The sequence below is a fragment of the Myxocyprinus asiaticus genome, chromosome 2 (genome assembly GCF_019703515.2).
Source record: "Myxocyprinus asiaticus isolate MX2 ecotype Aquarium Trade chromosome 2, UBuf_Myxa_2, whole genome shotgun sequence".
Classification (NCBI taxonomy): Eukaryota; Metazoa; Chordata; class Actinopteri; order Cypriniformes; family Catostomidae; genus Myxocyprinus; species Myxocyprinus asiaticus.
The window spans coordinates 2,694,653-2,711,572 of record NC_059345.1 but is presented as its reverse complement, the minus strand read 5'-3'; positions in this window follow the sequence as shown (position 1 = coordinate 2,711,572).

Below are 16,920 nucleotides of genomic sequence, written 5' to 3'. Positions count from 1 at the left end.
GGTCATCGTCTTTGTCATTGCTAGTGCCAGCAACATTGTTACAATGTGTTTGACAGCCAGTTGCATCTCATGAAATTTCAGTGTGAAAATAATGAATCCTGTTTTGATTTGTCCTGATTTGTTGCATCATTTCTTTAATTTATATTAAAAAAAAAAAAAAAAACAACAAAATATATGAGAAAATATTACATTTTATTGTTTTTTAATTGTATTAATATATCATTAATATGTTGATAGATATAAGTGCAGGGTCCGAATATGTAAGAGTGTTACAGTGCATTTAAGGGTTAATCAACTGACAGCACTAGTCATTTTATTTTAACATGGTTGGCAGTGATTGGACAATGCTGGCCATTACTTGTATCTGAATTAATCATGCTATTTTCTGATTGGTAAAATGCTTCAACACTGGCTATTACTTGTTTGCTTGACAGTGCAGAGAAAGAACATTAAGATTTTGTTGCCAAACTATATATATATATATATCTTTCTGCACTTCAGAATCATTGATATTTTTTCTTGAATTCACATTTCACTTCCTGTTTTTTATTTTATTTTATTTTTTTATTTTTTTTAATATATCTGCGGACACACATACACACACACACACACACAGAGAGAGAGATGAAGGAAAAATAATTAAGAATACATGTAAATAATTCAATCAAATGAATCCAGAATCAGCTCCAGGATTTCTTTTTTTTTTTTTTTTTTTTTTGCGCAATACATTTAAACATTAAGCTTGGCAAGAGGAAGTTTATCTGATGACCAATGAGAAACACTAACTAATAAAGTAACTAATAATAATAATAATAATAATAATAATAATAATAATAATAATAATAAAATCTAAATTGACACTTCTGAAGAACTACACATGAAAAAAAAACAAAAAAAACAAAAAAAAACAGAAAACATTAAAACACTGTCTGTATCATCATTACAAACCTTCACCCAGATATGTAACCACAAAAAATAAAAAAATAAAAATAATAATAATAATAATAATAATAATAATAATAATAATAGCAAAAAGTGCTTATATGGTCGTTAAAATTTTTTATTGAGACCAGCATCATGAGATGAACTTCTAAATAAAAAAAATAAGAAATAAAAATACTACGTATGTATGTACATAATAAAATAAAATTAAATAATAAATACATTAAAAAAAAAATAAAAAAAAAATCTGGTCACACTTTATTTTAGGTGTCTCTAACTACTATGAACTAAGATTAAAATACAATATACTTGTGTTGTGTAACTACATGTTTGTTTGCAAAATTCTCACAAATTTTAATTTGCTGCTTTTGTGGTTGGGCTACGGGTGGTTTTCTACTTGTCTTTACTTGTCTGTATGCTTGTTTGTTGAATAATCCAATGTTATATCTAAGATGTCCAGAACAAAATATGCAGTCCAGCAGTGAAAGCATGCTAAAAAAATCATCTGAAAATCATCGCAAAGGAGAGAATCTCAGATTTCTAATGATATCTAGCTTCTAATCCACTCAGAGTTCGAGATATTAGATGACAAAATGGGGGTGGTGCATGAACTGAAAAATGTACTAAATGTCTTTGGATGAGAACATTTGTGAGGGCTGAAATGCATTAGAGTGCCACCTACATTTCAGATCGGCATTTTGTAAAAGAAGGTGATAGAGGAAATTATTTTTCCTAGTACTTGCTGCCATCTAGTGGAAAAATAAGACTTTTTAAAAGAAAGATAGCGTTAAAAGAACCAGAATTACATGCTTTCAAAGTTTTATCATAATTAATATTGTATATGTTTACAATCTTATGATGAACAGAAAAAAAAATTATATATATATATATATTTTTTTTCTGTTCATCATAAGATTGTAAACATATACAATATTAATTATGATTAATTAGATTTTTTTATTTTATTTATTTTTTTCTCTGATAAAATGAGACCATTTTTTTTGCAATTAGTCCACAGTATGTTGAAATGGTGAGCTTTTAAATTTGAGTGTGAAAAATTGCATGTGGTAGCCCCAAAATGCACCAGAGTTTAAGGGGTTAAAGACACTTAATATAAAGTGGGTTGAAAATACTTAGCAATATGACGGACAATATAATCAGATCAGATCCTTGAAGCAGTCCAACCCAAAAATCTCTTTTTCCTGTAGCTTTTAAAGATGCACTAAAATTCGTGGAGGCCAGATCAGTGTAATGTTGTCTGCAGTACTTCTGTGCATCCGACCATGTCTTCGCCACAGGCATAAAGAAATACATATTCATGAGGCCAAGACAATGGCACCTGCATCAGCGCTAAGGCAGACACATTAATATGTACACTGATGAGCCAAAACATTATGACAACCTACCTAATATGCTGTTGGTACTCTGTGTGCCGCCAAAACACAGCCCCTGAAGGTGTCCTGTGGTATCTGGCACCAATTAGCAGTAAAGTCCTATAAGTTGCGAGGTGGAGCCACCATGGATCGGACTTGTTGGTCCAGCACATCCCACAGAGGCTCAATCGGATTGAGATCTGGGGAATTTGGAGGCCAGGGCAACACCTTGAACTCTTCATCATGTTCCTCAAACCATTCTCGAACAATGTGTGCAGTGTGGCAGGGCACATTATCCTGCTGAAAGAGGCCACTGCCATCAGGGAATTCCATTTCCATGGAGGGGTGTACCTTGTCTGCAATGATGTTTAGGTAGGTGGCATGTGAATGGCCGGACCCAGGGTTTCCCAGCAGAACATTGCCCAGAGCATCACGCTCTCTCCATCGGCTTGTCATCTTCCCACAGTGCATCCTGATGCCATCACTTCCCCAGGTAAATGACACACGTGTACACGGCCGTCCACGTGATGTAAAAGAAAACATGAATCATCGGACAAGGCGACCTTCTTCCACTGCTCCAAGATCCAGTTCTGATGCTCATTGTAGGCACTTTCGACAGTGGACAAGGGTAATCTTGGACTCTCTGACCAGTCTGCTGCTATGCAGACCCATACACAGCAGGGTGTTATGCACTGTGTGTTGTGACACATTCCTCCTGTAACCATCATTAAAATTTTATTTGACTTGTGCCACAGTAGACCTTCTGTTGGTTCGGACCAGACAGGATATCCTTGATGAGCCTTGGGCGCCCAACAGCCTGTTGCCGGTTTGTGGTTTGTCCCTCCTCCGATCACTGTCGGTAGGTACTCACTGCTGACCAGGAACACCCCACGAGCCTTGCCATTTCAGAGAAGCTCTGACCCAGTCGTCTGGCCATAACAATTTGATCCTTGTCAAAGTCGCTCAGGTCTTTACTCCTGCCCATTTCTCCTGCATTCAACATGCTGACTATGAGAACTGATTGTTAGCTTAGCATCTAATCTACCCAGACCTTGATATGTAGCCTTGTTAGGAGATGATCAGCGTTATTTGCTTCACTTGTGAGTGGTCATAATGTTTTGGCTCATCATTGTATACTGGTTGAGGCAAAACATATTTGAAAGATATAACATATTTATACATTTTGTCACTCTAAAAGAGAAAAATCTTTAATAAGAATAAGAACAAGAGCAAATAAGAAAACCATGCACACAGCATTAAATTGGTATTTAAAATCTGTGAAATCATGATTTAATAAACAGAGTGATAAAAAAACTAAAAAAACTAAAAAAAAAACTTTTAATTTACCCTCAAATAAATGAATAAATAATTGCTTTTATTTGAATTTGTTTCCTTCTGAACGTCTATGCTATGAGAATGTTTTCCTCTTCTCTTTGTGATCTAAAAGACATAGACTTGACTCAATATTTGTTTATATATTTTATATCACAAATTAACATTACTGGCACCTGATTGTATTTTTTATTTTTATTTTTATTTTTCTCTGTTCCATCAATTTTGTGCATTGATGATTTTCCAAAATGGTGTGCAATTTAAAGTACTTTAGAATATTGATTTCCCCATGTGACATACTTTACAATAGATGGTGACATTTAATGAATTACAGATTTATATGTGGTAATGGCAGCACAAAGGAAAAGAACATGCTTTACACAGTAACTTAATATGATAATTTCACCGGACAGACTCATTGATATGGTGATAAAACACTCACTCCAGAAAATGACAAACTCTCTTAAAAAAGATAAGCCGACAAATTATAATTACAAATAGAAAACAATGGTTGAACTTCTAATATAGCCACTTTCTATTTCCCCTTACATGACGTTATTCAGGATCCTGGTAGTCACTCAAAAACACATTTGTTTGATTTGTTTTTGTTTTCAGACCATGTATGATTACACTGGTACTTAGTAGAACTTTTGTCAAGACTTAGACTAAATACTAAAAATCTGACATTCAAAATCAAATCAAATCAAATCACTTTTATTGTCACACAACCATATACACAAGTGCAACAGTGGGTGAAATTCTTGGGTGCGGTTCTGAGTAACATAGCAGTTGTGACAGTGATGAGACATATACCAATTTACAATAACATCAAATTAACACAACACAATTTACATATCTAATATAAACATAATTACACACAACACAATATACAAATAATAACATACAATGTACATTATACAAAACACACAATATAGAATACACATTATACAATAAAAATAGTATATATAGTATATATCAAATATACAGTAGGTTGTATTGTACTGTATTGACATTTAGGCTGTCGGTTGATAGTCAGTTGCCAGTGTGTTGTTAAGAGAGAATATAATATAATAATAATATAATTTATGACAGTCCGGTGTGAGATATAAGAGTAATAAGTGCAGTGCTAATGTATTTTGATTGTGAGAGATCAAGAGTTTAAAAGTCTGATTGCTTGGGGGAAGAAGCTGTCATGAAGTCGGCTGGTGCGGGTCCTGATGGTAGCAGTGAGAACAGCCCATGGCTCGGGTGGCTGGAGTCTCTGATGATCCTCCGAGCTTTTTCCACACACCGCCTGGTATATATGTCCTGGAGGGAGGACATATATATATATATACACAGGTGCATCTCAATCAATTAGAATGTCGTGGAAAAGTTCATTTATTTCAGTAATTCAACTCAAATTGTGAAACTCGTGTATTAAATAATTTCAATGCACACAGACTGAAGTAGTTTAAGTCTTTGGTTCTTTTAATTGTGATGATTTTGGCTCACATTTAACAAAAACCCACCAATTCACTATCTCAAAAAATTAGAATACATCATAAGACCAATAAAAAAAAACATTTTTAGTGAATTGTTGGCCTTCTGGGAAGTATGTTCATTTACTGTATATGTACTCAATACTTGGTAGGGGCTCCTTTTGCTTTAATTACTGCCTCAATTCGGCGTGGCATGGAGGTGATCAGTTTGTGGCACTGCTGAGGTGGTATGGAAGCCCAGGTTTCTTTGACAGTGGCCTTCAGCTCATCTGCATTTTTTGGTCTCTTGTTTCTCATTTTCCTCTTGACAATACCCCATAGATTCTCTATGGGGTTCAGGTCTGGTGAGTTTGCTGGCCAGTCAAGCACACCAACACCACGGTCATTTAACCAACTTTTGGTGCTTTTGGCAGTGTGGGCAGGTGCCAAATCCTGCTGGAAAATGAAATCAGCATCTTTAAAAAGCTGGTCAGCAGAAGGAAGCATGAAGTGCTCCAAAATGTCTTGGTAAACGGGTGCAGTGACTTTGGTTTTCAAAAAACACAATGGACCAACACCAGCAGATGACATTGCACCCCAAATCATCACAGACTGTGGAAACGTAACACTGGACTTCAAGCAACTTGGGCTATGAGCTTCTCCACCCTTCCTCCAGACTCTAGGACCTTGGTTTCCAAATGAAATACAAAACTTGCTCTCATCTGAAAAGAGGACTTTGGACCACTGGGCAACAGTCCAGTTCTTCTTCTCCTTAGCCCAGGTAAGACGCCTCTGACGTTGTCTGTGGTTCAGGAGTGGAATACGACAGCTGTAGCCAAATTCCTTGACATATCTGTGTGTGGTGGCTCTTGATGCCTTGACCCCAGCCTCAGTCCATTCCTTGTGAAGTTCACCCAAATTCTTGAATCGATTTTGCTTGACAATCCTCATAAGGCTGCGGTTCTCTCGGTTGGTTGTGCATCTTTTTCTTCCACACTTTTTCCTTCCACTCAACTTTCTGTTAACATGCTTGGATACAGCACTCTGTGAACAGCCAGCTTCTTTGGCAATGAATGTTTGTGGCTTACCCTCCTTGTGAAGGGTGTCAATGATTGTCTTCTGGACAACTGTCAGATCAGCAGTCTTCCCCATGATTGTATAGCCTAGTGAACCAAACTGAGAGACCATTTTGAAGGCTCAGGAAACCTTTGCAGGTGTTTTGAGTTGATTAGCTGATTGGCATGTCACCATATTCTAATTTTTTGAGATAGTGAATTGGTGGGTTTCTGTTAAATGTGAGCCAAAATCATCACAATTAAAAGAACCAAAGACTTAAACTACTTCAGTCTGTGTGCATTGAATTTATTTAATACACGAGTTTCACAATTTGAGTTGAATTACTGAAATAAATGAACTTTTCCACGACATTCTAATTTATTGAGATGCACCTGTATATACACACACATACACACACACATTGGCAGACAAAAGTTTGGAATAATGTACAGATTTTGCTCTAGTCAAGACATTAATAATGTGAAAAATTACTATTACAATTTGAAATAAATGTTCAGAACTTCTTAAACTACTTCAAAAAGTTATCTTCAAAAAATCCTCCACATGCACCATGACAGCTTTGCAGATCCTTGTTATTCTAGCTGTCAGTTTGTCCAGATACTTAGGTTTCATTTAACCCCACGCTTCCTGTAACACTTGCCATAGATGTGTCTGTCTTGTCAGGCACTTCTCACACACCTTACAGTCTAGCTGATCCCACAAAAGCTCAATGGGTTTAAGATCCATAACACTCTTTTCCAATTATCTGTTGTCCAATGTCTGTGTTTCTTTGCCCACTCTAACCTTTTCTTTTTGTTTTTCTGTTTCAAAAGTGGCTTTTTCTTTGCAATTCTTCCCATAAGGCCTGCACCCCTGAGTCTTCTCTTTACTGTTGTACATGAAACTGGTGTTGAGCGGGTAGAATTCAATGAAGCTGTCAGCTGAGGACATGTGAGGCATCTGTTTCTCAAACTAGAGACTCTGATGTACTTATCCTCTTGTTTAGTTGTACATCTGACCTTCCACATCTCTTTCTGTCCTTGTTAGAGCCAGTTGTCCTTTGTCTTTGAAGACTGTAGTGCACACCTTTGTATGAAATCTTCAGTTTTGGCAATTTCAAGCATTGTATAGCCTTCATTCCTTAAAACAATGATTGACTGATGAGTTACCAGAGAAAGCTGTTTCTTTCTTTCTTTTTTTTTTTTTTTTTTTTGCCATTTTTGACCTAATATTGACCTTAAGACATGCCAGTCTATTGCATACTGTGGCAACTCAAAAACAAACACAAAAACAATGATAAGCTTCATTTAATGAACCAAATAGCTTTCAACTGTGTTTGATATAATGGCAAGTGATTTTCAAGTACCAAATTAGCAATTTAGCATGATTACTCAGTTATAAAGTGTTGGACTGATGGCTGCTGGAAATAAATATAAGATCATTTGAAGTCAGAAGTTTACATGCACATAACCACTCCACAGATTTAATATTAGCAAACTATAGTTTTGGCAAGTCGTTTAGGACATCTACTTGTGCATGACACAAGTAATTGTTCCAACAATTGTTTACAGACAGATTGTTTCACTTTTAATTGACTATATCACAATTTGCAAAAGTGCAAATCAATCCCAGAATAACAGCAAAGGAACTTGTGAAGATGCTGGAGAAAGCTAGCAGACAAGTATCTATATCCACAGTAAAATGAGTCCTATATTCACATAACCTGAAAGGCTACTCAGCAAGGAAGAAGCCACTTCTCCAAACTAGCCATGAAAAGCGAGACTACAGTTTGCAAGTGCACCTGGGAACAAAGATCTTGCTTTTTGGAGAAATTACCTCTGGTCTATTGAAACAAAAATTGAACTGTTTGGCCATTATGACCATTGTTATGTTTGGAGGATAAAGGGTGAGGCTTGCAAGCCAAAGAACACCATCCCAACCGTGAAGCATTGGGGGTGGCATCATCATGTTGTGGGGGTTCTTTGCTGCAGGAGGGATTGGTGCACTTCACAAAATAGATGGCATCAAGAGGAAGGAAAATGATGTGGATATATTGAAGCAACATCTCAAGACATCAGCCAGGAAGTTAAACCTTGGTCACCAATGGGTCTTCCAAATGGTCAATGACCCCAAGCATACCTCCAAATTTGTGGAAAAATGACTCCTGACCTTAATATTATCGAGCCACTCTGGGGAGATCTCAAACGTGCAGTTCATGCAAGACTACCAAAGACTTTGCATGACCTGGATGCATTTTGCCAAGATGAATGGGCAGCTATACCACCTGCAAGAATTTGGGGCCTCATAGACAACTATTACAAAAGACTGCACGCTGTCATTGATGCTAAAGGGGGCAATACACAGTATTAAGAACTAAGGGTATGCAGACTTTTGAACAGGGGTCATTCAGTTTGTTTCTTTGTTGCCATGTTTTGTTTTATGATTGTGCCATTCTGTTATAACCTACAGTTGAATATGAATCCCATAAGAAATAAAAGAAATGTGTTTTGCCTGCTCACTCGTTTTCTTTAAAAATGGTACATATATTACCAGGGTATGCAAACTTTTGAGCACAACTGTCCATGTATATACATTTTAATCTGAAATCTAAACACTGAATAATAATTCAACATATAATAATAATAATAAAACAATAAAAGACATCCAGCACTTCAAAATAATTGAAGGTATGGTACACTATGCATTTCTTGAGATTATGAGCAAAAACATACCTTTTTGTGATGGGGTTAGATATGAAGAGGATGTTTGTTTTCAATTAATGTCTCCTTTTCTCTCCTTCACTGTCGTCTGTCTTGTACCGTGCATCCTTTTATCAATTGATTTTATCTTAAAAGCCTCCGCCCTGATGTCATCCTCACTGATAGTTTGCTGAATATATTTTACATGACATCTGACCTCCAGAAAAGCAGTTCACATTCACATGTAATTTCAAAAATGATTTACAAAACAAATATGCTACAAATGTGGTAAAAATGCTTAACTGCAAAATGATGACTGTTGGTACCAGAAAACTACAATAAAAAATAAATAAATAATAAAAAATAAATAAAATAATAATAATAATATATATATATATATATATATATATATATACATACATACACACACACACACATACACACACACACACACACACACACAGGTGCATCTCAATAAATTAGAATGTCGTGGAAAAGTTCATTTATTTCAGTAATTCAACTCAAATTGTGAAACTCGTGTATTAAATAAATTCAATGCACACAGACTGAAGTAGTTTAAATCTTTGGTTCTTTTAATTGTGATGATTTTGGCTCACATTTAACAAAAACCCACCAATTCACTATCTCAACAAATTAGAATATGGTGACATGCCAATCAGCTAATCAACTCAAAACACCTGCAAAGGTTTCCTGAGCCTTCAAAATGGGCTCTCAGTTTGGTTCACTAGGCTACACAATCATAGGGAAGACTGCTGATCTGACGGTTGTCCAGAAGACAATCATTGACAACCTTCATAAGAAGGGTAAGCCACAAACATTCATTGCCAAAGAAGCTGGCTGTTCACAGAGTGCTGAATCCAAGCATGTTAACAGAAAGTTGAGTGGAAGGAAAAAGTGTGGAAGAAAAAGATGCACAACCAGCCGAGAGAACCGCAGCCTTATGAGGATTGTCAAGCAAAATCGATTCAAGAATTTGGATGAACTTCACAAGGAATGGACTGAGGCTGGGGTCAAGGCATCAAGAGCCACCACACACAGACATGTCAAGGAATTTGGCTACAGTTGTCGTATTCCTCTTGTTAAGCCACTCCTGAACCACAGACAATGTCAGAGGCGTCTTACCTGGGCTAAGGAGAAGAAGAACTGGACTGTTGCCCAGTGGTCCAAAGTCCTCTTTTCAGATGAGAGCAAGTTTTGTATTTCATTTGGAAACCAAGGTCCTAGAGTCTGGAGGAAGGGTGGAGAAGCTCATAGCCCAAGTTGCTTGAAGTCCAGTGTTAAGTTTCCACAGTCTGTGATGATTTGGGGTGCAGTGTCATCTGCTGGTGTTGGTCCATTGTGTTTTTTGAAAACCAAAGTCACTGCACCCGTTTACCAAGACATTTTGGAGCACTTCATGCTTCCTTCTGCTGACCAGCTTTTTAAAGATGCTGATTTCATTTTCCAGCAGGATTTGGCACCTGCCCACACTGCCAAAAGCACCAAAAGTTGGTTAAATGACCATGGTGTTGGTGTGCTTGACTGGCCAGCAAACTCACCAGACCTGAACCCCATAGAGAATCTATGGGGTATTGTCAAGAGGAAAATGAGAAAGAGACCAAAATATGCAGATGAGCTGAAGGCCACTGTCAAAGAAACCTGGGCTTCCATACCACCTCAGCAGTGCCACAAACTGATCACCTCCATGCCACGCCGAATTGAGGCAGTAGTTAAAGCAAAAAGGAGCCCCTACCAAGTATTGAGTACATATACAGTAAATGAACATACTTTCCAGAAGGCCAACAATTCACTAAAAATATTTTTTTTTTATTGGTCTTATGATATATTCTAATTTTTTGAGAGAGTGAATTGGTGGGTTTTTGTTAAATGTGAGCCAAAATCATCACAATTAAAAGAACCAAAGACTTAAACTACTTCAGTCTGTGTGCATTGAATTTATTTAATAGCACAATGAGTTGAATTACTGAAATAAATGAACTTTTCCACGACATTCTAATTTATTGAGATGCACCTGTATATATATATATATAGTAGTAGTCTATCATTATAAGCCAATTTTTTAAATAAGATTTATAAAACATTAAGTCGTTGTCCTTATAATATTAAAACAGGAAAGCTTCCTTAGACAGAAGAGGTGCAGTTGGCCTTTTTTGCACACTGCCTCTGCATGTTCTACTTACTTCTTGCCCATTCTAACTGATCATCATACCTTTACTTTTGTGATAACTGATTGTTATAGTTTAGATGCTGAGCAGCATACATTTTAAATCAACAATTCAAGCCCAATTCTAAACTGAATATAATATAATAATGTTAATTAGGTCAATCTTGGGATTCAGTAATATTTCAGTCCCTCAGACTTTTTAAAGTGGTGTTTCACTAAAATTAAATGTTAAATACTTTTTACAAATGTTGATATGTCCATTACAATGTATTAAAGTAATAATTGCATTAAAATAATCTTTATCATAAAATAATGTCTTCTTTCTTAAAGATCACTCTTTTAACTTTTGTCATCATGTTGTCTTGGACTTACACTGACACATAGTGGCTTGGATGCAGCGTGAAACAAATAATAATAATAATTAAAAAAAGTTACAATCAGTTTTAACCCATAATAATTTTGATTCCATCCATGACATTATTAACCAGAAATTACATCATTCAGCTTTCTTAAACAGTGTGGTGAAGAAATAGTTAAGGAATATAATATTTTTTTATTCATATTTTGAAGTGTATTATAGTAAGATTTGTATCGTCAAGCTTAACAACTCAACCCCATCACATGAAATTGAGTTAAATCAGTACTGTTCAAAATTATATTTTAATCCACATATATACTCACTTAATTAGGAACACCTGTACATCAACTTATTCATGCAATTGTGAAATCAGCCAATTCTGTGGCAGCAGTGCAATTCATATAATCATGCAGATATGGGTCAAGAGCTTTAGTTAACATTCACATCATCCATCAGAATGGGGGACAAATGTGATCTCAGTGATTTGGACCATTGCATGATTGTTGGTGCCAGATGGGCTGGTTTGAGTATTTCTGTAACTGCTGATCTACTGGGATTTTCACACACAACAATATCTAGAATTTACTCAGAATGGTTTAAAAAAATAAAAAAAATATAAAAACAACAACAAAAAAAAAAAAACATCCAGTGAGCGGCAGTTCTGTGGACGGAAATGCCTTGTTGATGAGAGAGGTCAACGGAGAATGGCCAGACTGGTTCAAACTGACAAAGTCTACGGTAACTCAGATAACCACTCTGTACAATTGTGGTGAGAATAATATCATCTCAGAATGCCATTCTGAGATGAGGGTTGGCACTGGTTTGGTGGCACAAGGGGGACCTACACAATATTAGGCAGGTGGTTTTAATCTTATGGCTAGTCGGTATATATATATATATATATATATATATATATATATATATATATATATATATATATATATATATATATTACACTATATATGGCAGAGGCTATTTGCACTGAGTGTAAAAAGCAACAAAAAGCATCTTCTTTGCACTAAGTGCAAATAGTGTTAGATGCTATTTGCACTCTAGTGCAAATAGTGGCCGATACTCTTACACCCCTGTTTAAATACTAGCATACAGTATAGTGGCATCACTGCAGCATTTTTATTTTGTTTATTTGCAGTCCCACAAACACCCTACACTTACCCCTAACCTTACCTTACAAAAATTAACCATGGTTTTACTACAGTAACCACAGTATCACCATGGTATCACCAGCATCTTCACAAGGTCCTTTGCTGTTGTTCTGGGATTGATTTGCACTTTTCGCACCAAACTACGTTCATCTCAAGGAGACAGAATGCGGCTCCTTCCTGAGGCTGCATCGTCCCATGGTGTTTATACTTGTGTGTACTATTGTTTGTACAGATGAACGTGGTACCTTCAGGCATTTGTAAATTGCTTTTTTTTTTTTTTTGGCAAAAATTTTTTTTGAGGTCTTGGCTGATTTCTTTTGATTTTCCTATGATGTCAAGCAAAGAGGCACTGAGTTTGAAGGTAGGCCACAAAATACATCCTCAGGTACACCTCCAATTAGCCAATTAGCCTATCAGAAGCTAATTGGCTAATTGCCTAAAGGCTTCAAATCATTTTCTGGAATTTTCCAAGCTCCTTAAAGGCACAGTTAACTTAGTGTATGTAAACTTCTGACCCACTGGAATTGTGAAAGTCAATTAAAAGTGAAACAATCTGTCTGTAAACAATTGTTAGAAAAATTATATTGCACAAAGTAGATGTCCTAAACAAATTGCCAAAACTATAGTTTGCCAATATGAAATCTGTGGAGTGGTTAAATTAATTTTAATGACTTCAACCTAAGTGTAAGTAAACTTCTGATTTCAACTATACGGTTTCTTTGTTGGTGTCAAAATAAGAGCTCCCCTAGAAATATACAAGAATGAAACTGGCATCCTCCATGATTTCTCTCTGAAAACATAACATTTGAAAGTGAGTGAAATAATTGTAGGATAACTCTGAGTGGATTACTACAACACTACAGCTAAGGAATAGTGTTATAGTAACAGCTTCAGCATTACTGTTCATAACTGCAACAGACAAAGGTTATCACACATGCTCAGTCTCAGTCTCTCTCTGTCTCTCATACACACACACACACACATCCTTGTTTCTTTAATAACTTGTTAGAAACAGCCCAAGTCGTCATCACTAGTTCTAAACTGACATTTTCAAATTACTAACAGAGGCTTGGGTACATTTTTTGAACTAGCAATGGCAGATACTGATAGGTGGCATAAGAAAGTAGTTACAAGCTTAAACCAGTCAAATTAATGTTAGCAAAATTGTTATATTTATTAATAGTGTTTGTTACAATGTAGGGGATAAACAAATGCATATTCTTTGTTTTGTTGAGGCTTTATAAATGGCTATAATTTATCTTACCATTAATATTGATAGTAATAAAAGTATATACTTATATTAAAATGTGTTATGGATATGGGATTGTTTATTTTGCACTCTCTTATGTTTAGTTGTTGTTCTTGTAAAACACTAAACAATTAAGACAAAAAGTTTCAGGGATATTTAAATTTGATCAATGCTAAAGGTTAGTCAGTCTCAGACAGCATGAATCACCCACTGACCATTCACTGCAAGCATGATGCTTATTGCAGTAAAAACAGCAAAAGCTGGCAGAAAATTCATTCTGATTAGCTGGCTGCTATAGGCAACTCTTATGAGACAGGGGCGCACAGGTTTTTATAACTTTATAAGTTACCAGACTGGTACAATGAGCACCTCCGAGAAAACCATTTTATTTATTTTTTTAATCTTTTAATAAAAGAGTACTACTTGAAGCAGATTATGTGATTTAAGAGATTATTTGAATAAATTCCCACTTTGTTTCATGTCATACAACACTAAATAATAAAATCAATAAGTAATTTATATATATATATATATATATATATATATATATATATAAATGACCATTTGTGTGGCCTCCAACATAAATTTTGCCTTGGGCCACTTAATGCCTAGAACCGGCCCTGGGTTTTGGCTTACAAGACAAACTGACGTCCAATCCAACATCCAACAAATTGGCCCAATTTACCTCCTGACGAGGATTCAGGCCAGTTCTCTTAAGTCTCTTTATGAAGTAGAGGCCCTGTTGTGTCATCTTCACCACAGAGGAGGTGTTTATTGAACATGAGGTTATCGGAGACGTGTAAACCCATTAATTTGATGCTATGTGCTGTTTCCACTGCCTCACCACTGATATGCAAAGGGAGATGAGCTGCCCTGTGCTGTCTGAAGTCAATAATCAGCTCCCTTGTTTTGCTGATGTTAAGGGAGAGATTATTTTCCACACACCAGGCCTCGAGCTGCCTCACCTCTTCCCTGAAGGCTGTCTCATTGTTGTAGATTAGCCTAAATACTGTGGTACCATCAGCAAACTTAATGTGATTGTTTCTATGCTTGGTGACAGTCATGGGTCATCAGGGTGTACAGTAGTGAGCCCAGTACACAACCTTGCAGAGAGCCGGTGTTAAGTATAATGGGGTGAGAAGTGCTGGTGTGGATTCTGATGACCTGAGGCCTGTTGCTCAGGAAGTCTAGTACTCCGATGCAGAGTGATGTGTTTATTGGTAAGGGTTTGGGGAATGATGGTGTTAATGAATACAAGAATGTCAGAAGAAATTATAAATTAAATAAGTTGTAAAACATTGCAGCAAACACTTGTAAATCACAAAGAAAAGTTTTCCTTCAGTTCAAGTTTCAAATTGTCAACTCATGGATTTCAAAAACTCAGTTCAAGCATTAACCAATCACAACTTAATAACTGAACCCAGCCTTGCAAACACAAAGCCATTAATTACTTTTCTTGCAGGAACAAACTCACATCTGCATAACACTTAACTTACAACTCATTAAACATTACAATAAATATCACAATAACATTTACCTTAACTCATTAACACTAAAGCATGCATTGCTCAAAGTACATTTTCACTGTGTGTTGTACTGATTCAAACTCTCTTTTCTTTAAATAAATCATTTTAAAATTTCAACATGGTCTGTGTAATCAATTTAACACTTAGAATTATTGAAAGTGCATGACTGTGCCCATGCTGCTTTAGGCTACACTGTTAGCATGGCTAGCGTTACACAAGTTGCACATGTTGCATCATATGTCTTGAAAACTCAAGTTAGCACACACAGTTAATTGTCTAATGCAGTCATTAAGCACACATTTATAAATTAGGCACAGTATTAAAGCTAACTAGAATCACATTTATTTCTATTTAACTCACAATGACTCCAATTACAGATAATACTGGCAAAAGGCACATATTTAACATTAGGCACTCTTAATCACCATAAACATATAAATATATTTTATGTAAAATTCTATCTGTAAAGTTTCACTTACAGTGAAATGGGTCTGTTTATCAGCTCAATGGCAAGTCATTCTGTTTTAAGTTTCAATTCACTCTCTCTGCTGTAACTTATCTGCACTATGTCGGTTGTAATGATGGTTCAGCTGTAAAAAAATAAATAATAATAATTCTCACTCTCAGTATATTGTTCTACTTCTAATGCTCACAGTTTCACTTTTCAGAGATTGGATAACCGCACTTGTCTCTGATTCCAGACGAAAGAGAGCGTTCCACCTGAAGTGATTTTGATATAATGGTGCAGGGGCGGAGCTAGTCTCCATTTACTGCTGATAGGAATACTCATAACTGCTCTCTAATTTTACTGGCTCTCCAGTAGTGCAAAAAATAATAATACTAATAATAATAAAATAAAATAAAAAGGTTATTCATTTATTAACTTTATCTTATATTTTCTATATAAAAGTATTTATTTCTGTCTGAAATAATCCATAAATTATGAATTAATATCATCTCTTCATTATTAACTGTGTGCTATTTTAGTCATTGGTAACCTGGGTTTCATAAGCACTGTGCATGTTTGTGTACACATGATCCAGTGTGTTATCTCCTCTTGTAGGGATTGAAATGTGCTGGTGAAATTTCACTAGAGTATTCTTAAGATTGGCATGAATAAAGTCGGCAGCGACAATAAAAAAGCCGCCAGGATGTTTGTTTTGCGTCAGACTGATAGCATCATAAAGCTCAGCTAGTGCGTCGTTAGTATTAGCACTCAGAGGGATGTAAACTGCTACTATGACAACAACAGTAAACTCCCGCAGCAGGTAATTTTGTCTGCACTTTATCGTTAAATATTCCACAGCAGAAGAGCAGTGGTGATTAACAATAGAAGTATTCGTGCACCAAAATTTGTTCACATAAACACACTGCCCTCCACGTCTGGTTTTCCAGGATGAAGCATTCCTGTCCACCCGAAAGGGAGAGAATCCGTCCACGTGAACTTCTGAATCAGGGATATTATCATGTAGCAATGTTTCCGTAAACAATAGAACGGTGCATTCCCTTGTTTCATGCTTTGCAGTCAGTCTGAGCCTAATGTAATCCATTTTATTGTCCATAGAGCACAGGTTAGA